The sequence below is a fragment of the Mauremys reevesii genome, linkage group 1, assembly GCF_016161935.1.
Source record: "Mauremys reevesii isolate NIE-2019 linkage group 1, ASM1616193v1, whole genome shotgun sequence".
In the NCBI taxonomy this organism is placed as follows: domain Eukaryota; kingdom Metazoa; phylum Chordata; order Testudines; family Geoemydidae; genus Mauremys; species Mauremys reevesii.
Window position 1 is genome coordinate 30,826,108 of NC_052623.1, and position 26,337 is coordinate 30,852,444.

The following is a 26,337-nucleotide window of genomic DNA, read 5'->3' on the forward strand; positions in this document are numbered from 1 at the left end:
AGTTCTTCTTCACGCAGCGCACAGTCAACTTGTGGAACTCCTTACCTGAGGAGGTTGTGAAGGCTAGGACTATAACAATGTTTAAAAGGGGACTGGATAAATTCATGGTGGCTAAGTCCATAAATGGCTATTAGCCAGGATGGGTAAGAATGGTGTCCCTAGCCTCTGTTTGTCAGAGGATGGAGATGGATGGCAGGAGAGAGATCACTTGATCATTGCCTGTTAGGTTCACTCCCTCAGGGGCACCTGGCATTGGCCACTGTCAGTAGACAGATACTGGGCTAGATGGACCTTTGGTCTGACCTGGTATGGCCTTTCTTATGTTCTTATGTAATTTGCAACACAGGCACCAATAGGGGTGCAGCTGCAATGGAGAGGAGTTTCACCCTTGAAGGAGGGGGGCAACATTAAATTCTGGCTGGGTTTTCATAGGAGCCTTACTAAGGGAAACTGTCTATTAAATGTGCTGAAGCCATGCATCTCGTGGCTGGCCAGTCCCACCCCACTGGACAAATGTTGCTCATTCTTCTGACAAGCAAAGACACCAGGGGTCGTCGGCAGACTCGCCTCTTACAGAGGTCTGCAACCCAAGGGGTAATCAAGTCTTCTCATTGTAATTTGAACAGGGGCGGCTCCAGGCCCCAGCACGCCAAGCACGTGCTTGGGGCGGCATGCCATGGGAGGCGCTCTGCCGGTCGCCGGTAAGGCGGCAGGCGGCTCTGGTGGACCTCCCGCAGGCGTGCCTGCGGAGGGTCTGCTGGTCCCGCAGCTTCGGTGGAGCATCCGCAGGCACGCCTGCGGGAGGTCCACCGGAGCCACCTGCCGCCCTCCCAGCAACCAGCAGAGCACCCCCCGCGGCGTGCCGCCGTGCTTGTGGCGGCAAAATGGCTAGAGCCGCCCCTGAATTTGAACCAATTATTTTTCCATGGCAGAATCAATGTAAAAATATATACAAAGCCAGGTTGTCTAACTAGCAGGGAGTCTGTGGTATTTATTAGGGACAAAAATCTAGGCTGGCCTAAGTGTGTATACTCTTATCATTGCTACTTCACTTATTTTTTCATTAGTCTATTTCTCTCTCTCCACCTCCCCTGATCTTTACTTCACAGTCCTGCTGTCTTTATGTTTCACTCTGTTCACCCACCATTTCATGTTTCATTCAGGTTTTTCCCTTGTCCTTTTTTTACATGGTCTTTCCTAATGCATGTGGAGGGGGCCAAAACCTAGCAGAAACAGTAATGAATCAATGACAGGCTCTTCTGCCTCTGCATAAGTCCCTCTACCCCAATTCTGCAGGGGTGGGATTTTGCAGCTGTGTACAGTATTTTCCTGCAACACAAGGGATGGGACCAGAGTATGACAGTTCTCCATGGCATTCTCCCACAACCAAAATTGCTAGTATAATCATCCATAGCTTTCCACTCCCTTATGTAAAACTACTCCCTTGCCCAAGAGGTTATTGGATCACCTGCCAGATGGGATAACATAGCAGCAGAGCTCTGGAGGAAGTCTGGGAAGTAATACAGATATATACTAGGCAAGAGTTCTGAGATCCTCCAGATTTGGGGACATCCACATCTTTGCTGTGTCTTCCTGCCTTCCAGCACCATAATGGAATGGTCTGATGGAGAATCTGTGTGATTCAACCTGTGAAGATTATTAGCCTACACGGGGCTAACTTTGACTGCTTCTTTGTGTTTTCAATGGAAGTGGTCAGAAAGTGGGCTGGTGTCCACTGAAAATGTCAACTTTTCATCAAAAATTGGAAAACTGAAAATGTTTGACCTGAAATTGCTGAAGGAAAAAAAAAGTTTTTTGTTTTGTGTTTTGCTGAACATTTTTGATTTTGCGTGGGGAGTTTCCAATGAAAAAAATCAAAAAGTTTCAATTAAAGCACAGATACTTCCTGTGAATTTTTTGTCATCAAAAATCCCATTTTTCATCAAAATAAAGTTTCAGTAGAAAAATTTCAACCAGCCCTAGTTTCCAGAGCCTCATATCTGATGTTCAGGCTCAGATCTGTCTTTATATTCTACACACAGAAAGCAAAAATGGAAGAGAAATATTAAAATGAAAAGAAATCAGACTTTGCCATCAAACACAGGGAGAAAGGAGACAAGTGTCTATCTACCCCATTAGCACACAGTGTAACATGACTAAATACAGGAGTGCTGCAGGCAAGATGGCATTCAGGCAAATTGCCCAACAGATGGTGCAACCTATTAGTGGAGAAACTTTCAAAAGGATAACAAAACACAGCAGAAAATGCAGCCCTTTCCGTATGCAGAGACTGATAGTCTTTGGAGGGAGGAGAGGGAACCCACAAACATGTGATTTCAGTTTTTCTCTTAGTACTTTAGATAAAGAAAACCTACTTACTTGCCACAGCAATAGACAGCTCCCTAAGCAATAATGTAAAAAGATATAAGATAACACACTGGCAACACGGTGAATGGGGAAAACACTATTGGGATTTGTTGGTGCTTTGGGGAGCTTAAACCCCACATTGACAGGGAAAGGGCCAAGGAGGTTTCAGTAACTCTGCCTCTGTTAATCATGCATGATAGCAAGGAGGGCTTTCAAGGTGGAAAGTGCAGTCAATGGAAGCCTTAGGGGGTAGTCCAGAGCAGGGAGTGGCTAGAGCAGCTCCCGAAGCAGTGAGAGAAATTTCCCCCATGATAAATATTCTTCCTCCTTAGGAAAACTCCAGCACCCGCTGAAGCTAGCCAGCATCTTGTGACGTAACCCAAACCAGGAGAGGCTGCTACTCCGTCAGGGAGGCCCCACGCAAAGCTGCCTTGAAAGCAGCCCTGAAGGAAGGTGATGCTAGTGACATTTGCGCTGGTCAGTAGGCCCCGCAAGAGAGGCTTATTCTCAAGCATTTCAGAACATTTATGGTTTTTTTTCTTTTTCCACTGGCAAACAGGTGGCAGGGCCTGCCACAATGACTAAGAGGTGGGCGCCTGACTGGGTTGACCCAACGTTAGTAGCTGGGCGAAACAAAGGACATCGACCCCACTGAGCGGGAGGTAGAAAGGGGTGCCCTAGAGAAAATCATGTACAGCCTCAAAGCTGCTTTCCACTTACAATGAAATTGTCACATGAAAAATTAATATTTAGGACTAGATCCTCAGCTGTAAGACAGTGTAACTCGGTTGAAGCCGATAGAGTTATGATGATTTATGCCAGCCTAAAAACCTCTGTGTCCAAAGGCTAAAATGAAAGCAAAATCTTACTGAGTGTAAGCACAGAATCTTTTTTAGAGAGTGGTCTGGGTTATCAATACAAAAGCCATCAAACTGAGGGCCGTCTAATTACCCCGTTCCTTTTGTACTGGAGCTGCAGGTTATGAGGAAATATTATTACTGTTGTCAGTCTTTCCATTAAGCACAGTGTATACGACGTCTCTGGGAGTTTGAATTCACCGGGACAGAAACCCATCATTTGTTTGTGGAAATGAGTATTTACATTGTAAATGGAAGAATCTGCCAGTCCTCAATACATCAGCACTGCAGCCCAACAATTCACAAACAAAAGAAGCAGGGGACACAAGACATACAGCTCAACTGACAATATAATACTATAATGTAAGCAATAGTAGGTCTGCATCCAGTGTTTTACTGCCGTTGGCAAGGGCCTGTGTGAGTGCTTGTTTCCCCAAACTTGAAAAAATGCAGAGCATGAAAAATTACCATTACACGGTTTACACTCTGCATATAAACTCAGAGGGTCAAATTCTGCTCTCAGTCATTGACCCATGCAGCTCAATCTTCAACTCTTTTCTTATGAGTCCTTACTCACATGAGTACTCTCACTGAGCCAAATTCTGCTTGAACACCAATATAAGTCGGGAGTCATTTTGCTAACGTCCAGTTCAAACAGATGTAACTCAGATCAGAATTTGGCCCATTGATTGCAGTGGTTCTAATTGCTCAAATAATGCTGGTGGATTATACCCATTGTTTGTTAGTATTTAATTTATTTAAAGGTGTGTATATGGATAGTATGTGTATATGAATAGTGTAAATTTAGATTTTAAAAATCTGTTTAGATAGCACATGTATACTATATAACCTGCCAATGAACTTGTATTAACTAGTACTAACAGGTCTGATTCTCCCCTCACTCACACAAGATTACATCAGTTGAACTCCATTAGGACAGATCCTTAGCTGGTGTACCTCAGCATAGCTCCATGAGAGCCACTGAAGCTATGTCAATTCACACCAGCTGAGGATTGACCCTTTGACATCAGTCGTGTTACACCTGATTTATGCTGGTTTAAGTGAGAAGAGGTTCAGGCCCAAAGTCTTAAATTAATGACTCAACTCAGGGTCCTGCCTGTGCCCAGTACCCCATACAGAGTGTTGGATCCCTCAGTTCCACTGGACATCTTTGTGAGTTGGGGGTGCTCAGTCTCTCGTTTGAGGTGGCACTGGGCACCTGGCAGGATCAGGTCCTGAGCACATAGTAATCAACACTGCAATATAAATTAGAGCATTCCCAGACATTAGCACTAGTTTGGAAGCTTTGTGTTGCATACAGTCAGTGGGTATCAATGGAAGGTTGGCTAGAGTCCAGTGCCGTGTGGGAGGCTCCCTTCCTCACATTTCAATGTACATTTTCATTGTTGTAGAGGGTTTTTTCCCTTCTCTTTCATGTAAAATTAGAATATTCAATTTAAAAATTCACAGCTGTATCTAGAGCACAGCCAGTGTAGTAACTATAAGGGCCTGATCCAAAGTCCATGGAAGGCAATAGAGAAATTCCAAATGGAATTTGGATCCAGCGTTATATCCAGAGTTTAAAAAAAGTCCCTCGGCCTTTATCCTCAGAGCTGATCTGCTATAAAAAGCTCAACTTTTGCCCTCAGAGTTTATACATCCAAGGATACAATTATTACCTCATAAATTATGAGGCACCCTCATGTTATTAATATCAAAACCAAGTCTTCTTTTCCCTAGAAGCTGAACTGGTCATTTTCTTGACCAACACTAGGAAATGTGAGACAGTTCTTAGCCTCTAGCCACACACAGGGTCCACTGGCTCATTACATCATTACTTCTGTTAGTCTGTAAGGTGCCACGGGACTCTTTGCTGCTTTTACATCTTTTTAGAGAGTCATCTCCACTCGAGGTTAAATGTGGGTTTGAATAAAAGATTGTCTGCTAGACTTTATGATGTTGGGTTGTTTTTGCCATTATGCAACAGCTGTAAAAGTAATTTATGAGAACATCAGTTAGCAGTTCACTGTAAAGTCATACAGTGAGGAACAGTGGCTTTAACGCTTGTTTGAGCAGAGCACAGATTCTGATCCTGTTTGTCAGTTCTGCTCAGAAAGACTGAGAGCAGTGACTCGGCAATCTGGGATTTACTAGACAAATGTCATGTCATCTCTCCTCTCATTCTCCAACGTCCAGGATGAGATTTATATGTATTGAGCAGCCTACTCTCAATTTTGAGGAGAAAGGCAACTAATTAGGACCATAAATCAGGATGAGCCTCAACAAGCAAAAAGAGACATAAAAATTAAGCATGTGGAAATAAGATAGAGACAGAATTGCTGCTAGTGGGGGATATTACTGCTGTAGTGAGTGAGAGACACAAAGGAAAGTTAATCCAGTACTGTGGCTGATGTCTCATGTCAGTTCTGACAGTAACAACAACAATTGTTACTGTACATGTTGACAGCTGAAGATGAGTGGCTGAAAAAGAGACATTTTCTAGACTCAGATCCTAAGACACCATTATTTAAGCCAATTGAGACAAGTGACTGGGACATAATTTAGTAAACTCTAACGTGCGTTATGCATTCGGCAAATTGACACAGATATTCTTCTGACACCTAATAGCCAATGATAATCTTTGCATGCCATCTGGTCATGTAATAACCCACTTCATTTTGATTTGTCAGTACGAATGAACATTCCAAGGCGAGAGACATAAAAAATAACAAACATGGGTAAAGGGAAGGGATTTTGATCTATTTCGAATAAAATGAAAAACTACAGGAAAGGCTCCAGTTATCTTCTAACAAACAACTTGCTTGGGACCAGTCCACCCACAAGCAGATATATACCTCTATTATTATTCCTTATTTGCATTACAGTTACACTTAGTGCAATAGATATGTCCATACACACAGAGAAAGATACAATCCTTGTCCCAAAGAACTCACTCAATCTACAAATTTCAGCTTTCATCCCTGCTCTACTGGTCCGTTTCACCAGTTTATTTCCCTACTTCCAGATGGCCTCTGTTTCCATAGCTCTGTAGAGGAAGGACATTAACAACCAAAGAAACACAGACAGAGCACCATCTTTGAAATGTGAAATAAAGCCACAGTCCTGCCACTTGTGGTCAGTAAAGGGACTCAGCATGCTTGGTAACAAAGGGAGTATTATCCTTGGTGCCTACTAATCCAAGCTGGGCAACTGAATTCTGCTTACTTACAATACATTCTCCCTGCAGCTACATTCTTCTCTGTGACTCATAGACTCAGACTTTAAGGTCAGAAGGGACCATTATGATCAGCTAGTCTGACCTCCTGCAAAACGCAGGCCACAGAATCTCACCCACCCACTCCTGTAACAAACCCCTAACCTATGCCTGAGTTATTGAAGTCCTCAAATTGTGGTTTAAAGACCTCAAGGTTCAGAGAATCCTCCAGCAAGTGACCCGTGCCCCATGCTGCAGAGGAAGGCAAAAAACCTCCAGGGCCTCTGCCAATCTGCCCTGGAGGAAAATTCCTTCCTGATCCCAAATATGGCCATCAGTTAAACCCTGAGCATGTGGGCAAGACTCACCAGCCAGCACCTAGTAACAATGCCCCTGGTTCTCATGCCTGTGGTTGAATCCTTCTGGCTGCTGGATAATCTGGTGAACCCAGAATTCCATTGCTTAAAACCTGTTTTTATTTAGTATTTTGTTGTTAGAAATCTTTTGTACAATGACTGTGCCCTACTGTACCTGGCACTATACAAACTTGGATTAAGACAAGTTCACTTCCCCAAAGCATTTACCAGGGCAAAAAAACACAAGGCAAGACAACAAATCAGTTGACTGAGGGCGTGGATTTATGAATGGTGAGAAGATGAGAGAAGGAATTTTCTGCAGTGGTGAATTTTAAGGAGTGATTTGGAGTAGGAAAGAGGGTCCTTATCAGGCAAATACAGGAAGATTGCCCCACACATAGGGGGCAGTGTGGTAATCTTGAAGCAAAGCTCTGGAAAAATAAATGAAGAGAACAGTGAGGGGAGGGGATTGGGAAGAATGTAAGGATTGGAGTGGGAGTATGGGAAATTAAAGCAGACATGCAGGGCAAGAGTACATAGGGCATTGCAGTGAGGAAGGGGAGCTTTCATGATGATAAGTATTAATACCTAGCTCTTACATAGAGCTTTCCATCAGTAGATCTCAAAGTGCTTTATAAAGGAGGTTGGTATCATTAGCCTCATTTTACAGATGGGGAAACTGAAGCACAGGCAGGTGAAGTTGCCCAACATCACACAGGAGATGCACAAATAGAACCCCATGCTTTTGAGTTTTAGGCCAGCGATCTACACAGTAGGCCACACTGCTTCCCCCAGTACTGTTAGAGAATCTACATGTGCTATGGGAGTATTCAGCAGCTATCTGTGAACTGGATACCTGCCTAAATGATCAGTAAAATCAAGCAGATGAGTACTGTCCGTTGTTAGGGCTCATTGAAATCTTCCAAAAAGTGCCAAAATTCTTCAAACGGTCACTATGCCCTTGCTCAGAAAGATTTCTGTTGACACTGACAAACTATTGTAGTGGTTATTCATTTGCACTGTGAAAACACTTAGTAAAAGGCTGACTCCTCCCCGAAGGGAGGTGAAGTAACCTCCCCAAGGTCACTCCTCAGGGTAAAAGTGGGAATAGAACCCATGTCTCTACTCTGACCTTTTGGACTAGATTAAGAGAAGAGATAGTGAGGGCAAGCCAGCACTATCTAGAGCACCCTGTGTTCTTGGAGCCTTAACAGTGTCATTTCAGTCCTTGATACAGTATAAGGACTGCACTGTCCTCATCTATGCTGATTCTTTTAGATCTGTGCTCAGTCTTATATGCATGATGGTTTTGTTGTCTTGGAACAGACCTTAGTAGTAATGAGAAGGATTGCACCTGAGTGATTATCTTCCTTCCTTAGAGAGATCCTGGAGAGTGGTGTGATATCAATGCCCTTCCACCCCCTACACAACCCGAGATCTTTCACAGGTGGTTCCCAGGTTTCTGTCCATCACCCCTATTCTTCAACATATATGTAAGACTGCTAGAAGATTAGTGAGGTAGTCTGGACTGCCATGCCACTTGTATGCAGATGACCCACAGCTCGCTCTCTCTTTTAATTTATACCCAGACAATGTGGTTCTCTCTTTTCCTAAAGCGTGGCTGTGACAGGGTCTTGGATAACAGCAAGTCAGCTGAGGCAGTGGTGATGCTGCTTGCAGGAAGTAACTAGCGAGTCCGGCAGGAATGGTGCTTTATATCCATTATTGAAGAGGGTTTATTCAACCTTCATTAAGCAGGTTCATGGGTTATTAGTATGTCTCAATCCCTGATAGTTCCTGGAGTCCCCAGGTGGCTTTGATAACTAGGGCAATGGCTATGCTACAGAACGTACAGCAGCATAGCTGTGCTGATGCAGCTGCACCGCTGTAGCACTGCTAGTACAGCTGCTCTAAGCTGACGGGATAGACCTTAATTACTCCAGCCCCCGCAAGCAGCAGCAGCTATGTCGATGGGAAAAGCTTTCCTGCCAACATAGCACTGTCCACATCAGTGCTTAGATCGGTGTAACTTACGTCCCTCAATGGCCCGTTAACACCTGTGCAGTCACAAGACAAAAAGAGGGAGTTAGTGGGTTACAAATTGTTGTAATAATCCATAAATCCAACATCTCTGTTCAGTCCAGGATTTTTAATGTGTAGCGGAGCAATCAGTTTAAGCTCCCAGGCTTGTCTTTTGAAAGTGTTGTGCAGGTTGCCTTTGAGGATGAAGACTAATAGGTAAAATACAGACTGGTCACTTTGTGACGTGTTCACCCACAGGTGAGATGGTGGTTTTGTCTTTTATCATTTTCCTGTGTGAGTTTTCTGTAACCCACTAAGCCTCCCTTTTTGTCCTATGATTGCAGATGTGTTAACAGGCAACTCTACCTTGAATGGTCCCTTATAATATGTGCTAACTACTTGTGCTAAACAATTTGTTCCACCTTGCATTTTACTGTAAGGCTGGGAGTACCTTTCCCAGATCTGTAGAGGAGCTCTGTGTGGCTCGAAAGCTTGTCTCTCTCACCAACAGAAGTTGGTCCAATAAAAGATATTACCTCACCCACCTTGTCTATCTAATATCCTGAGACTGACACAGCTGCAACTACACTGCTTACAACCTTGCTACAGTAATTCATGTATTTGTGACTTCCATGCTGGATTGCTCAGCAAGAACTAACATACCACTGAGAAGTGAAGTCTGGAAAGTAACTGAAACACTTCTCCTATGGATTGTATTTACTGAGGGACAACCTATTCTAAATTCTCAATTATTGAGGGACAATCTATACCCAGTGCTGTATTTGCTTTCCAACAAGCTACTCTTAGTATAACTTTTTATGAATTATGTATCTGAATATTTGGATGCTAATATTTAAACTGTATCATAAAATTTATTAACCTTAATTTGGGATATTGCAGATCATGTACTATATGTATTTTATGACTTTTTAACCCAAACTCAGAGGGGTAGCCATGTTAGTCTGGATCTGTAAAAGCAGCAAAGAATCCTGTGGCACCTTATAGACTAACAGACGTTTTGGAGCATGAGCTTTTGTGGGTGAATACCCACTTCATTGGATGCATCCGACGAAGTGGGTATTCACCCATGAAAGCTCATGCTCCAAAACGTCTGTTAGTCTATAAGGTGCCACAGGATTCTTTGCTGCTTTTAACCCAAACTGTAATTTTGGATAATTTAAGCAATATACCCAGATGTATAGAAACCCTTTCTTTAACCTGTGTATTAGATCATTTTAAAATTAGCTATCATAAAAACATTTAAACATTTAAATTAGTAGGCACAGAATGTGGTAGCCCAGTTGCTTACTGGTGTTATCTCTACATTAGTAGCTGGTGTTGCACGTTACAACATTGGTCTATACATTCCATTGGGTGCCTGTTGACCTCCAGGAGCAAATCTACTTATTAAATATTGATCTTTAAATCTTATTCTCTGTATCAGGGATGGGCAAACTTTTTGGCCCGAGGGCCACATCTGGGTATGGAAATTGAATGGTGGGCCATGAATGCTCACAAAATTGGAGATTGGGGTGTGGGAGGGGTGAGAGGTCCAGCTGGCAGTGCGGACTCTGGGGTAGGGCCAGAAATGAGGAGTTCAGGGTGAGGGAGGGGGCTGGGGCACCAGAAAGGGTCAGAGGTGCAGACTCCGGATGGCACTTACCTTAAGCAGATCCCAGAAGCAGAAGCATGTCCCCTCCCCCGTCTCCTATGAGGAGGCACGGCCAGGCAGTTCTGCATGCTGCCCTGTCCTCAGGCGCCACCCCTGCAGCTCCTATTGACCTCAGTTCCCAGCAAATGGGAGCTGCGGAGGAGGTGCTTGAGGCAGGGTCAGCATGCAGAGCTCCCTGGTTGCATTAAAAAGTCTGAAAGGCCGGATGTGGCCCCCGGGCCATAGTCTGCCCACCTCTGCTCTATATGATGTGGCCCATCGTTTCCCTAGAAAGGAGTCCCATGAAGACCCGGGTTGAGGGACAAGTTGGGTGTTTTTGCTTACTGTCCTCAGATTTGAATATTTGACAGATGCTTTTTTCTGTGCAGGGCCCTCAACTCTGATATTCATTTATGCTGTTTCAGAAGAGACCAAATTTTGCTTGGATTTTGCCAGGGAGTTTCAGAGCAGTTTATTTATAATCTCATATATGATGTCAGGAGTCTACTTTTTAGCTAAAAAAAAATTCGCTCAGAAGAAACAGAGATGGGTGAATTTTTAAAATTGTATAAATAAATCAATTTGAATACAGAATTATTTTTCAGTTCCTGTGCTAATGTTTCTGTCGTCAGACTCTGTGCTATTAAAGACTCATTGCATTCCACCCATAAAATGGTCAGATTACAGTGAAATTTGATAAAGTTTGTACACTATATATATTTCAAAGAGCTTTGGGATTCTCCAAGCTGGAAAGTGCTGAGATACTACAGTAAGGGGCACACGAGAAAAACGAGAATCCAATAGCAAGGAATTATTTAAGAATACAAGGATCCTTAGTGTTGCATATGGACTTGTTGCCAAACTATTTTTCATGAAAATGTGAAGAATAGAGTATTACTGTCAGTAAAATGCATATGAAAATTCAAAGGCAGTAGCAAATTCACAATCTGTTTAATGCATATAATGGTGATTCACAGCCTCTGAGAGCATGTCATTAACTGATATTATCATCTGGTTTTAATTATAATTCTAAAGATGATACATGTATTCTGCCTACTGTACAATCTCACACAAAAGATATGTCATCTAGGATTGATATTGTACTGTAAGGGAATCCATGTTGGGCATTACTAAAGAATAGATAATTACTTGGGCTGTTCAGTGTGGGCACATATGTTTCTCTGAAATCTTGAAAGACAAAGGGACAACTCATATTTGTACCCATCACTCAGCTTTTGCTTAAGACTGACCTTAGTTTGACCTGGGAATAGAAAGGCCTAACTGAAGAGTTAAATAAGAGTTACAATGAGCCGACAAGACCTAGGAAGCCTTGCAAGAAATAAAAGCAAACTTATAAAATTACACTTAATCACTATTGGCAATTCTTCAGTGTATGAGCAAATGTTCCTGGGTTATATCTAGACAGGAAATCACATCACCATATTATTTGTAGGATTCTGAATACATGAATAACTCTCATCACTGATCTTAATTAGTCCCATAAGTACTGAAGGTCAGTTACTAAGTAGAACGTGTTGATAAAAGGAGTATTAGGTTCTGGCAGAATCCACCTTACTAGGATTCAGAAGATAATGGAAAACTACTTACCAGTATTATTCTCATGGTATAAACAGGATCAGATGCTTAAGGTGAATAATAATGATCGCTCATTTATATAGCAGCTTTTCATCCTGAAGGATTCCAGAGTATTTTACACACTTTATCAATGGATTTACAAACTATCGACTGGATCCAGTACCCACTGAATATCACCATTTACTTCAGTGGGTGTTGGATGCAGGAATTAGTCCATGAACCACTTAAGTGTATGCCTCATTGTCTTCTTTCTCATGGGAAGTGTAGCCTAGCTAATTTAGTACCTGGGCTGATATAATTCCGTGACAGTCTTGCAAGGCTGGCGTGACGAAGCAGAGAAATTGCCCACCAGCACAGCAGGAGTTGAAGAGAGCCTGTGAGCCTAGCTAGCCCTGTCCAATTGTACCCGTGGCCAACGCCAGGCCTGGAGGTTGGGAGAAAGGGAGAGAGCCTGGGTCAGTTCAGGGCCTGCGAAGAGGCAGGAGCTAGCTGCCTCCCTGCTTGAGAGGAAGGGTCACTAGCCTGCCAGGCGAAGCAGCCACCACAGAGTAAGCACTGTCTTCTTGGCCAACGGAGACTGCAGAGAAGACATAGGAGCCCCTAGCAATGCAGGTAACTGGGTGCCTGATGCACAGAACCTCACCAAACTTACAGCTGCCCTGCCCGAAGGAGCCTGGGACTGCGGCAGGACGCAGTCAAAGATCCACAAGGGGGCACTATTGGAGACCCAACCACTAGCAAATTGGACTATAGGGGTCATGCCCCAAATTGAAGGGACAGTGGTGGGAAGTGACCCAGGACAGTGGATTTAGACTTCATGTTTGGAGGGCCCCATGATCAGAGATTAACTCATTCAGGGCCCTGGGCTGAGACCCAGTGGAGAGGGAAGACACCCCTACACCACCACTTAAAAGACTAAACCAGGGAAATAAGGGACCAGAGATCAGGCACACCAACCACTAGGCCAACCAGCATCCTGTTAATGCTGCTTTATGAAATCTGATGCTATCACAGCCTGCAGTGATTTAGTTATGGTGAGTTTTGCTCAATGCACAGAGTTAAAATAATTTTCAAATATGGGATCAGGAAGGGTATTTTCCCCAGTGTACAGTGTCAGGAACCTTGGGCGGAAGGATTGGTGTTGGTTTTCCTTTCTCTAGAAAAAGAGGAATGGCCCTTAGGTACTAGCCCAGGATTCAGGCGACCCAGGTTCAAGTCCCTGTTCAGTCACAAAATTCTTGAACAAATCACTTTGTCTCTCTCTGCCTCAATTCCCCACCTGTAAAAGGAGGATAACTGTACTGCCCTACCTCTCAGGGATATTGTGCTAAATACATTGAAGAGTATGAGATGTTGAGACACTATGGACATAGTGACCATTTAAGTGCATATGGACTGACAGACCGTGATAAAAAGAGTAGTCAAGACTATCAATAGCCAAATGATTCCTCCTAATTATGAATTCATCCTTTCTAAACAATTATTTCCATATTCTTTTTTTAGGATAAATCTTGTCCCTTGTCCATACACACACTCTTAATTCACTATTTCTCCCAAGAGTTGCCAGTTATGCCTCACAAAACAATTCCGGTAGACACAATCAAATGTAGTTTTTACCTGTAGATATCACCTCAGGTGTCTAGGCAAGCCCTGCATGGTCTTCACCACTCTGTTTAGTAGCATTTAATTCAAATCAGAATACTAATCCTACCAAACTTGCCCTAAACAGTACATTAATTGAACAGACATATGATCAGAACTCATTGCAGGATTGAGGACTGTAGTGAGGTGGAGGGGCCTCCCTCTGAGGCTAACCGGGAAGAACCACTCTCTGCCCCCTGGTGGGTGGAACCAGGTCAGTCCCGCCACCTGCAGCAGAAGCAGAGAGGGGGACAGGAAGTAGAAGAGGCAGGGCCTCCAGCTCAGTTGTGCGGATGCTCTGGAAGGAGGCAGACGCCCCTGCCTTACTGCTGAACCAGGAACCCAGCTGTGCAGTGACCAAACCATGGTGGAGACCAATGCTGGGGAGGGGCTGCTGGGACTGCCGTCCACCAAATACCCACAGGCACTGCTGGGACTGCTGTCCCACAAGGAGAAAGAGGACCTGCAAGTGATGGAGCCTTACGATCAGACTGGGGTAGGAAGTGGCCCAGGGAAATTAGACATTAGTCTGGTTGCTTAACTGGGAGTTGAGTCAGCATGTTACAGTGGGATCTCTGCTGACCCAGTGGTGGGATCACTCACCACTGTTAGGGCCCTGGGCTGGTACCCAGTGGAGGAGGTCGGGTAGGGGCAGCCTATCCACCTGAATCTGAGAGGCCTGTGTTTGCTTGCTGTCTGCCCCAGCCAGGGGGCTGGGCTAAAGACTGCTAACTGCTCTGCCCTCCCAGTGGGCTAGACCCTGATTGTGGTTCCTCTCTGCCCAAGTGAGGGAGCTTGGCTTACAGACGGCTAGTTACCCGCTTCCCTCCCAGGATCCTAGACCATTCAAGCATCCTATACCTGGCTAATCCCCTGCCAATTGACTCTTGATAGCTAGGTGGTGGAGTGAGGCAGAGTGGCCTCCCTCCGAGACTGAGCAGGAGGAACCAGCCACTACAGGGACTTAGTTTTGGGGACTTTTTCCTTGTGTATAAAGAGGAAGCTATGTAGTCTTGCTGAAATACTGTTAAGCTCTGTGCCTGTTTGTTTTAAATGGTAGTTGGGAATAATTCTCAGAAAAATTCCCTGTATGTAACCTACACTTGAACCTCTTTTCTTCCTACAATAAACGTGTTTGAATTTTAATATATATTTTCTGAACATACACAGTAACGGCAAAAGAAAACCAAGTGTAAATAAATAATCATAGGATGGAATATGACATGAAAGAGTAAAGTACTTCCAGGCTCATTAATAATGAAACGTACAAAAATAAACAAGAGCAAAACTAATATGAAAGAACCCAGAAAGGAACCCAGAAAGGTCATGCGATGCAACATTCATTTATTTACGTGATTAAACAAATATGTGGAATAAGTAATAGTAAACATATGCATTCAGCTACCATGGTATTCAGGACCTGCCTCGGAGGTCCTGAAACCAACAACTCTAGGTCTTCCAATTTCTAGGAGGCAACCATACCAAATCACTGGAAGAATATTTTGTTATGCGGATTATTTCTTTACGTGGCACTGAAACACCTAGTTATTATTATTCTATAGTACATATGGGTTTGTGGCCCACTTTCCAATTGATTTATGACTACCTGAAAATCAGGCCTTCGGTGCATGAAAAATATAATAATCTGATATAAATATAATAACCGTATTCTCAGAGGTATCTGGGAGATTAAAAATATAACCTATTCCTTCAAGACTAAATTCAGCCACCTTTACATTAAGTTATTAATCAACATAAGTAAGCTTGTCAGAATCTGACCCTTAATATATGATCTTTTGAAAGTATCTAGTATCAAGTATACTCTGGAGGACATCAGTTGTAAATGTATTGCAAGACATCAGAGCATTGCCTATGGGCCATGTACTCCAGCATCCTGTTTCTGACAACGGCCAGCACCAGTTGCAGCAGAGAACCATGCAAGAAAGCTCACATGTAGGATAATCTGTTCTCCACATTAGGTTTCCTCCTAATTTCTAATATTTAGTGATCAGATTAGTATGAGGGTTAACATCTCTTCCAAACTTTGTTAGCATTAATTATGATAACTGTGGCATTGCCCAATTAAAGAATGTTGTGGCCCTATGTAGTATGGCAATGGGGGACCCCACATCTCCACTGGCCCCAGGGGTGGGAGGTCCCAGGGGGAGGGTTATTGAAAAGTGAGCCCACCCCACACTCATCCTGCAGCAGCTCTTGTCCTGCAGGCTTTGCAGGCCTGCCCACTCCGGCCAGTGAGCTCTTGCCATAGCGTGCAGGCAGGGCCCTCTCCAGATGATGACCTGCCCTCTCCCTGTCCCAGAGTTGTTTTGAGGGGCGGGGGAGAGCATTCCCCCTGGTATGTGCAAGTGCACCGAGTGCACATTCATTAATCTGGATATTCTTGTTACCCAAATAAATGTCCACACCCTTTTGGAATCCCACCAAGACCAGCACTGCTCATAGATGAGCCTCCCTTACCTTGCCCTGAGTCCAGGATGGGATTTTTTAAAGGAAACTAAGAGATTTAGATGCCCAAATCCCATGGAAATTTCTGTCCCTAGTTCTATAATATTAAAGTCATCAAGACAGGTAGATTACATATCTGGGTGATCTCAGTGTGGAATTGGGCAAATTATGACATCGCTGCTCACAAATATATAGCCTAGTGACTTCACCCAATGTCACTGAATTACACCAGGAATGAATTTGGCCCGGTATCTAATATTGTGTCAGCAGTGCATTTCCCCTTATAAATCTCATTGTTCAGGAGTTTACAGCCTGTCAATAAATATCCTGTCTGGGCTAAAAGTTCTAAAACATGGGATGTCAGCAGAGAGCAGGATGATTTTTGTGCACAAATGTAGCACATATCTTAAGGCATGATCTTCTTCCTTTTGAAGTCAGTGCAGAACTCCTATTGATTTCAATGTGGCCAGAACAAACCTAGGTATAGTGAAATTAAGAAACTCATATATTTTGGAATATTTTTTTAAGCTTAGGTACAGTAACGCAAAACTAGGTGTGATATAACAATGACATTTAGACAGTTATTATGTAGTGACACTGTCTAGCAGTGTTTTTTTTTTGTTTGGTTTTTGGTTTTTGCATAGAAAGAACAGCTGAGATATTCATTTTAAAAAATCAGCCCTTGGCCATGAACACTAGACTTGCCTTGCAATCATTTCTCTGGAGTTTGTAACATGCAACCTAATAAGTATTCCTTTCCTCAGTGTGAGCACGTAGCTCCCATTAATGTGAATAAGAGCTATGCACAAGCTATACTGAGGGAGGACTAAACCACTCAGTATGCATGTTTAGTAGCTAGATTAACCCAATAGACTGCAGTGGTGCCAGGAAACTCATTATGGTATAACAGATCAATAATCAATTATAAACTAAGTTCACACCAGTTACTAGATAGCTCAAAGGACTAATAATAGGATATTCTTCCACTAATTAGCATGCAGGACAGGTTTCTAGTGACCAAAAGGTGTACCATCCACTTATGTGAAATGAGTTGGTGGTCCAAGTTCCATTTCCAACAACAGCCACAACTGTAAACAGACACCTATAAAAGACGTAGAATATACATTAGTACCTTGAATTCCAGTAAAGTAAAAGATCCATTACCAAAATAAGCTTCCAGTGCTTTATAAACAAAAAAGGAATAGGTCTCTCCCTCCAAGGTTTTCTATAAAAATTATTAACTTTTTTATCTAATAAACTGGAATATGTTTGATGAAACAGCAGCTGCCTCTAACAGGACTAGTTCAGGAAAACGTATATGTTTAGTTTCTGCACAACAGACATGTGCACAATGTCCTAGAAGCCAAGACTGGCAGTGAGTGTTGGATCTCAGAGGATCCGACATTTCTAAAGTATAATATGCACAGTACCCTTCCAGTTATTTAAATGGCCTGTGAGACAGCCAAAACTTTCAGATAATCGTGTGTTCGTATAAACAGAAGTGACAAGCTACCTATATGGGGGTTATGCTGTGAATTCAGATAACTAGGGTTTTTGGATAAAGGGAATTTGGATAACTGGAATTACACGGTAGTACTCAAATTCATAGCTAGATGCTAAAACTAGTGAAGTCAATGGCAAATTTGCCTACGGAAGGACTGAACAAGGACACGATTTGGCTTACAGACTCCAGTGAGACTTCTGGGTGCTCTTTTATCTCACATAATCAGGTCCTAAAAGGTATTTAATCTTACCATGGTAACATCTGATAAATTCAGCAAAATGTACCCCCATCTAATCTCTCCAGTATATATTTCTAAAACTGGAATGATTTACAACACAGATACATACAAATGGAAGTGGTATGTAGCTTTTAAATGTATATGTCCGTGGTAGACTTGAATATGTCTGAGCACTTACTCACACAAATACTCCCATTGAACCCAATGTGTCTACTCACATGAATAAGTGCTCACCAGGTGAGTAAAGTATCAGAGGGGTAGCCGTGTTAGTCTGGATTTGTAAAAGCAGCAAAGAGTCCTGTGGCACCTTATAGACTAACTGACGTTTTGGAGCATGAGCTTTCGTGGGTGAATACCCACTTCGTTTGGATGCTCATGCTCCAAAACGTCTGTTAGTCTATAAGGTGCCACAGGACTCTTTGCTGCTTTTACAGGTGAGTAAAGACTCCACAAACTGGACCTGTTGAGGAGATATTACCCTGATTAGATACATGCAAACTATTTTGTAGGGATGGTCAGGAATTTTCCATCAGAATGATTTTCTGATGGAAAATTTCTTTTTACCAAAATCTTGTTATTGCGTTGTTGTTGTCTGGGGGGTTTTTTGCAGGAAAATTTTAATAGTGTCAAAAAAATTGATTTGTCCATCTGGGGAAAATCAAAATGACAAGAAAGTCAAATTGACAAGAACCTTCCAGGCAGGTTCCTGACAAGCCAGGTAAATCATTTCCCCTGAAATCCATTCTCACAGAAAAAAAAAATATTTTTGTCCCAATTTGGGATGAAACTTTTTTTTCAAAAATGTGAAATTTTTGGCAGCAAAGGATTTCCATTTTCCAGGCAACGCCAGCTGTTAGTGCCTAAGTCTATGGGCCAAACCTACAGTACTCACTCAGGCAAAGCTCCTCTAGAATGAAGTGAATATTGCTCATCCACAAACATGTTAGCGTGACAGTACTGTGTATTGTATGTATAACCAACACTTCCAAAATCCAGCACCACATTGTCACAATAGCATCTGACACGTGTGTTTGTAAATATAGGCAATACTCAAAGAAGGGGCCATTTTAATTTTTTTGTTTCCATTAAACGGCTTCCCTCTCCTCCTTTTCTCTTCTTGCAAGATCAGCCCTTCTACAAGGGACTCTAGACAGATTCTTGGCATTTTTTAATACAGAAAAGGTGCCATAATTTCATGCCTTTACGAACGCACATTGTGAGCAATCAAGAGAAAAAGAAATTAAAATCTAATTCTACTATTTATTTTCCTCATTTATTTTATCAGTCATCCCACTGTCACACTGAATAATAATCAACAAGACTTGATGCACACATACATAGCACACGGCAGATATCTTTGTGGGAATCCAGAGAAGGCTGCAAAACTAAGTCAAATACTGGTATCTTAGGAATGGTGGGTTTAATTTGAGCCAAAAAGGCTCTGGTATTAACATTTCTGTTTGATGAACTACCCGATTAGCAGTATATGCTGCAAGGATGAAGAGTCAAGCAAAACTTTATATATGTGATCATGTCATCATAGGGGAAAAAAATCTTCAAAATACTACTGCCATAGACGGCTGCTGATATATGCCAGGTAAAGTAAACAACATGTCTAGGGTGAGGTATGAAATTACAACAGAACTGCTATGACAGACTATTGATAATTATTACTCATAAAGTCGAACTGCCATTATATGATTCTGTACCATTCCACATTTAGTAGCTCAGAGTTGGCATTAGGGCCTATGATGACTGCTTTGATGAAATTCCATTTAAGTTTCAAAAATGTTGTGAAACTGATTCATAATATTTAACATGAAATTCAACATCAAAGCAAAACACATCATTTGGTTTTCTTCTGAGGAAAACAATCCAAGAAGCATTAGCCCTAATGACTCTTAAAAGCCTTCAGAAATTTTGTAACAATTACCAAGTGGGTGAAACCCGTATGAAACTTTACAAAAACTCACTGATGAGTAATGTCTGGAAAACGTACAGGATGTAAATGTAAGCCACAATTGTAATTTGTGTGATGCATGTCTGGAGGAAAGACAATTCAACTCTTGAATTTTGTGAAGCAGAAATATGCACTCAGCAAGGAGCATTGTTTCAGTGAACACCAAAAATTATGGAAGTGGCAAAAGTAGGTCGTCTCTTACAGTACCTCACCTGAGGGTAAAATGTTCCTAATTACCAAAGAGCGAGATTTTCTGAGGAACTCAGGCTCCTAAAGATGCAGATTGGCACCTAGTGGGATTTTCTAAGTGCCCACACACCTAACTCCCATTAAAATCAATGTGAGTGAGACACGAAAACGCTTTTGCAAATCTAGCCCCAAGTGTCTATTTGAGGGAGCAAAAGTGTCCAGTGTCTAGAAAGCCACCAAGGCAGGTTTTGTGGCAAGGAAATATTATCTATGTCATTAAGGTTCCTAAATATATTTTAGACTCTTTGAGCCGATACACAAAACAGACTGGTTCATAGGGGAAATTTTCCTTCTTTACTTCTGCATATGCTTTTCTTCTGGCAGAGGGAAAGAATTACAATGTCTAAAAGGGGAGTTATAAATTCTAGTACAGGGCTAAATACAGTGTGCACATAAATCTGGCAACTGTGAAGTGTTGTTAGATAGATAAATGTACAGGTTTTTTTTAGCTGGCCATGTATCAATGCAAGTTTCCCCATACCCTCTTCCTCCTGTCAGTTTGCTAGTGTTTTTGCCAGTAGAGGAAAACTGAGATTATTACTTGAAATATAACTACATAAAAGGAATTCTACCAGCCAAAAGACTCTGCCTTAGCCTTTTTGTGGGCTTATGACAATATACTCCGATATATATCCCATTTGTCCCTAGCCTCTGTTTGCCAGAAGCTGAGAATGGGCAACGAGGGTTGGATCACTTGATGATTACCTGTTCTGTTCATTCCCTCTGGGGCACCTGGCATTGGCCACTGTCGGCAGACAGGATACTGGGCTAGATTGACCTTTGGTCTGACCCAGTATGGCTGTTCTTATGTTCCTATGAACCTCTGAATTATCCAAATCCCTTCCTTATCCCTGCCCCCAAAACAATTCCCTGTCTGCAATCTCCCAGTTAGCCACTCTGCCCAGATGCCAGCCTACAATCCCCTAGTGCAACCCCCTGCAGCCACCTGCATGCATATTCCCTCCCCTGACCCCCTTGCCTCCCCAGAGGTAAATAGGCATCAAAGAAGACAACTAGCCACTCCCTACCTAAATGAAGCTTGTAGCTTGGTAAAGTTGCATACAGAGATTTCAGAATCTCACACAGGATTAATCAACTGTACAGACAGATTCCTGCAAATCATCACATCCCCACTGCCCCTCATCTATTGCTTGAGGCCTCTAGCCTCCCCAGAAATGCTCTCTCAACCACTGCCCACTCACAATATTGGCAGTACAAAAATGGGGTCTAGAAAAATTACCTTTGACTATGAATTAACAGCCATAGCAGTTGGTGTCAGCGTAGGAATGCACCACAGAATCTCCAGCTCATTGGAAAGAATGGCCTTTCAATGGTGAAAAACAATATCACAGTGAACATATGAGAGTGGATCTGGAAAGAGAGATGGGATCAAGAAGTGATTAACGGGACAGAGATGCATCCAAGAGCATTTTTGTTTTATTGGTCATTGAGATATTTGTCTCTGCAATTCATGAAGCTACAAACATTCAATAGCTATAAAACTAGCCCTTGTAATTTAAAAGACAACCTTTGCTGGAAAATACTTCTTACAAATGTTTCAACTAGATCCTTCCTCCTATATTCTGTGCTTCTTACCTGGACTTAGGATTGTCCACTCCCAGAGAGAGTTTTATTCGGGAGGCCACATTTTCCTTGAGTCAGAGCCTGGCACCAAGCAGAGACATGCATCCATGATTTATAAGTTACTGTGAACGGGACAGTACTGTGTTGACTGCTTTCCAAGGGTTGAATGATAAAAACATGGTCATGGGACACTGCTGTTCCAGCCATGTCATTTAAAGCAGGGGGATACTGTGGGAAAATAGAAAATCACTTTCTGGGGTTGAGACAGGAGGAAAAATCTCCTTGGGAACCAGCTATGTCTGTCTTCTCATAATAATGCTTTCTTCAGTTGGGTCGGTCGGAGTGCTGGGTATTAAGGGACAAATCCTGGACTCCAGTGCACAGCCTGAGAGTCTGGGCTGTGGACTGGGAATCCACATGAAAGCTGACAGAGTAGCATACCTCAACCGAGGCTTCTGGGCTGTGTTAACCCCTGTGGCCAGTGCAATCCCTGTGGCCACCATCACTCCTGCCCAGCCTGCCTTTCCTGCCCCATGGTCACAGTTAGATGGACTCTCTGTTCAAGATCTTTAAAGACTCTATGATGGTGCAAATACATTTGTTTCGCTGGGTCAGGCCCCTTTGCACTTGCAGAGGAATAGTCAGGATTTGACCTTTATTTTGTCCCTCATTCAATCCAGAGTGATTTCCCATGAAATCTCACATCAGTCACCATTACTAAGGGCTGGCGTAGAACAATCCCTTGCAGCAGAGTTAGTGGCACTGAGATGCAGTATGACTGCATTATTGAATGGTGATGATGCCATTAACAAGTCGTTCCAGTTGCAAAATTTTCACTCTCGGGAACCGGCATATCCCAGACTGCCATGTGAGACACTTTTCCTTGGCAAAGCGATGGGCAAATCTCAGAAGAGTTCAGGTTCATTTCTGATATACACCCAAGCATTTAGCGGTGCCTCTTATTCTCCTAACTACTCAAAACTGAGCTGGAAATCTGACAAGAACATGATTTCTTAAGAGAGTTTTGGTACGTCCTCCAAGAACTGCACACAACACAGGGAAAATAAGAAAGGGAAAGGTGAAAACAAGCAGACCAGAGAACAGGGCACAGGCATGAAAGTCATGGAACTTTCAATTTTAACTTCAGCTGAAGCTCTGTAGCTATAGGTATAATGTATTCATTCTTGTGGATTAGGCACAGAGGGGTACCTGTAACACACGCTTACCAGCAGGTTACATAAGCCTTGATTAGGAGCACAAAAATAGGACAAATAAGACTGCAATGGCTGTGCCTATAAAAGGCAGCGAATCTTCCCAGTGACAAGATATAAAAGCCCCAGCCAGGGAGTGGCAGGGAGAGGGTTAAGAGGCTTTCTGTGACAGAGGAACAACCACAGCTGCATGTCTTAAATGTAGGGGTTGTCAGGGCAGAAGGGTTGTGCCAGCTGTGGGAAATTAAGTAATTCCTCCAGCATATTATATTAGGGAGGTGCTCTGAGAAGCTGAGACTGGCTGATGTTAGAATCAGGAGTCTGATCTTAAAATATGAGCAGGAAACCACAAACCATTGCTTCATAAAGTTATCTTAATTTACAAACCAGGTGAAGGAAGCCGTTCTAACACTCAGCTTCAAGCAGTGGCTTTTCAACCTTTTTTCATTTGTGGACCCCTAAACATTTTTGAATGGAGGTGCAGACCCCTTTGGAAATCCTAGACATGATCTGTGGACCCTCAGAGGTCTCCGGACTGTGGGTTGAAAACCATTAGCTTAAAGCCTTGGTTGCAAAGAGGTCAGCTGCTTCTTTGCTTTGAGGTGTTTGGAAAAGTCTTTATATACAAGTCAGCCAGATGGACTTCCAGGCTCTGGGATATCAGTCCACCCTCTGTCACACTGCAGATTTTCTGGCCTGCCCTGTGCCCACAAAATGGTCATTCTCACCTGTACATTGAGTACTTGTGCCCCCAAAAGGTACTGAGAGCAGATAATCTGTAGGCACAAACTATCTGCCCCCTTCCACCACCACCCCCCACACACCCCTTTAAAAATTTGGTCCCATGTATTTTAACAGTGAGGATAACTAACCATTGGAACAATTTGCCAAGGGTTGTGGTGGATTGTCTGTCACTGGCAATTTTTAAATCAAGATTGAATGGCGTTTTTTTTTTAACAGAAATGCTCCAATTCAAACAGGAATTAGTTCGGGGCAGCCCTATGATCTGTGTCACATGATCACAGCAGTCCCTTCTGTCCTCAGACTCTATGAATGTATAAGAAAAATAGCATTGTTGAAAGTTTGTGTAATTTGCTTTAAAGAGACAAGCACTGAATTTTATAAAAATGTGAACTACAACTACAAAGTTGACATAGGTGAATAACTCAGTCACAGTGAAACCCCATACATATCTATCTCTACAGTAGATTATCCTAGGTGATAAGCAGAGAACCAAGTTTTCCGTGATAAAAAAACCCAAAATTCTCCAATAAAAATACATAAAATTCCATGTTTTTCCATGATTAAAATGAAATGCTGAACTTTAATCCCTGGCCACAATATACACACAGACGCTCCCCGACTTACACAAGTGTTCCGTTCTGGAATGCCTTGCGTAAGTCGGGGACGTATACCTGACAATTACGCCAAAAAAAAAAATGCTTACGGAACTTTTTCCATAAGTGCAGGTTTGCATAAGTCGGGTTTGCATAACCCAGGAAGCGTCTATCTCAGTTGAACACAATGGTTTACAGATACACAGGACAACCCGTTTATCTGAGCCTCCATTATCCAGCTCTCCATATAAACTGAACCGCCAACCACCTGGGGCTAACAGTGGCTGGCGCTCTGGTGGACAGCCCTAGGCAGTTGGGGCTCCAGCTGACTGGGCCAAGCCACTGCCGCTTGGCGGTGACTGCCCGGAGCCACCCTGTCCCCAATCGTAACTTTTAAAAAAAAATTTTTTTTTTTTTTTGCCAATTCTCCTGATTATCGGAATTTTTTATTATCTGATCGGGCCCCAGTCCCAATTAGATCAGATAAATGGGGTTACACTGTAAATGTACAGCGCATTGAAAAATCAGCCACAAGAGTGCATTGAATAAGTGACACTGGGACTTTTAATAAAGTTCAGTTAATCGTTAACGTATGTTTTTATTTTTTCACAAAATGAAAAACTAAAGAGTCTCTGTAAAGCAAATTCTGCATTTTCTGCGTTTTTCCATGGCAAATAGATGTCTAGGATCCCTGGTGATAACTCTGTTGCAAACAATGGAAACTCATGGTATTAGAGGTGGGGCTATAGAGGATGAGTGTGTCTAGTGACCAGGGTCCCAGCCTGGGGCTCAGAAAAATGGGGTTCGTTTCTTTGCTCTGCCAGGGACTTCCTGTACAATGCTGGGCAAATCACTTGGACTTTCTGTGCTTCAGTCATCCCTCTGTAAAATGGGGAGACTAACACTTCTCTACCTCATAGGGGTGTTGACAATAAAGATTATGAAGTGCTCAGATGCTCTGTTAATGGAACACAAAATACCCAAGAGATTTGCTTAACTGTATGTTGAAACCTTTTGAATATCAAAAGATTCAGAGTTGAGCATTGTTGGATTTACAGTCACCTTAGGAGTGGTGTGGAAGAGGAGAGACAATCAGGTGAAGAATTAGAAATGAGAGCAGTCATAGACAAATGCCAGTGGAAAAACAGATGATGCATATAGCATATAAAATACCCATTTGTGCCAGTCTGATCATCAGGGTGACCATATATCCCTAATATATCATGCAAGACTCTAGAACAAATTGCGAAGGAAAGAATAATTAAATAATTAAATTCACAGAGGTAAATCATAATTGAGATGCCAGACTAACCTGATTTCCTTCTTAGAGAAATAACTGACTTTTTAGATAAGGGAAATTCAGTAGAGCTAAAATACTTGGACTTCAGGAAAGCATTTACCACCACATGGTAAATTATTGCTTGAATGAGGGAAGATGTGGATCAATACAAGAATAATAAGTATGGAATTAGCTGAAGAGGAAAAGGCAAGGGGTTGTGCTGAAAGGTGAATGAATGGATTGGAAGGAAGTTTCTAATAGAGTTTCTCAAGGTTAGGTCGTGGGAGTGATCTAATTCAATATTTATATTAATGACCTTGGCACAAGAAATAGGACGTGAGCTAATGAAATTTGCTGATGATACAAAGTTGGGAGGCATTGTCAAAACAGAGGAGGATCGGAATATTAGACAGGAAGATCTGGATGACCTCATCTGAAGTGACAGAAATAGGGTGGAACTCAATAGTACAAAGTACAGGGTCATGCACTTAGGGTCTAATAATAAGAACTTCTACTGTCAGCTGGGGGCTCATCAGTTGGAAGCAACATGAAGAAAAAAGACCTGGGTGTGTCAATGAGGATGACTATGTGCCATAAATGTGATGCGGCTGTGAAAAAGGTAAATGCAATGGGTGTATCAGGCAAGGCATTTTCAGCTGATAGAGAAGTATTAATTCCATTGTACACAGCACTGGTAAGACCTCAGCTGGAATACTGTGTACAGTTCTGGCCAGCTGTGTTCAGGAAAGATTAATTTAAATTGAAACAGGGTGCAGAGAAGAGCTACGAGGATGATCCGGGGAAT

At 42.6% G+C, this 26,337-nt stretch overlaps 2 long non-coding RNA genes across 2 annotated transcripts in view; one reads left to right on the forward strand and one right to left on the reverse strand.

Annotated features, from left to right (window-relative positions):
* The window catches only part of LOC120403672, an 89,226-nt gene extending 86,468 nt beyond the window's left edge, over positions 1 to 2,758 (forward strand). The window contains exon 3 of the long non-coding RNA XR_005597680.1: positions 2,700 to 2,758. This is a non-coding gene — a long non-coding RNA (uncharacterized LOC120403672). The remainder of the gene's footprint in view (positions 1 to 2,699) is intronic.
* A 12,164-nt stretch (positions 2,759 to 14,922) lies between these two features.
* LOC120386605 lies at positions 14,923 to 23,064 on the reverse strand. Its single transcript, XR_005589797.1, has 3 exons — positions 22,932 to 23,064; positions 21,362 to 21,492; positions 14,923 to 17,272 (listed from the first exon to the last, which is right to left on the reverse strand). It is a non-coding gene; the product is annotated as an uncharacterized LOC120386605 (long non-coding RNA).
* Between the last annotated feature and the right edge of the window lie 3,273 nt (positions 23,065 to 26,337).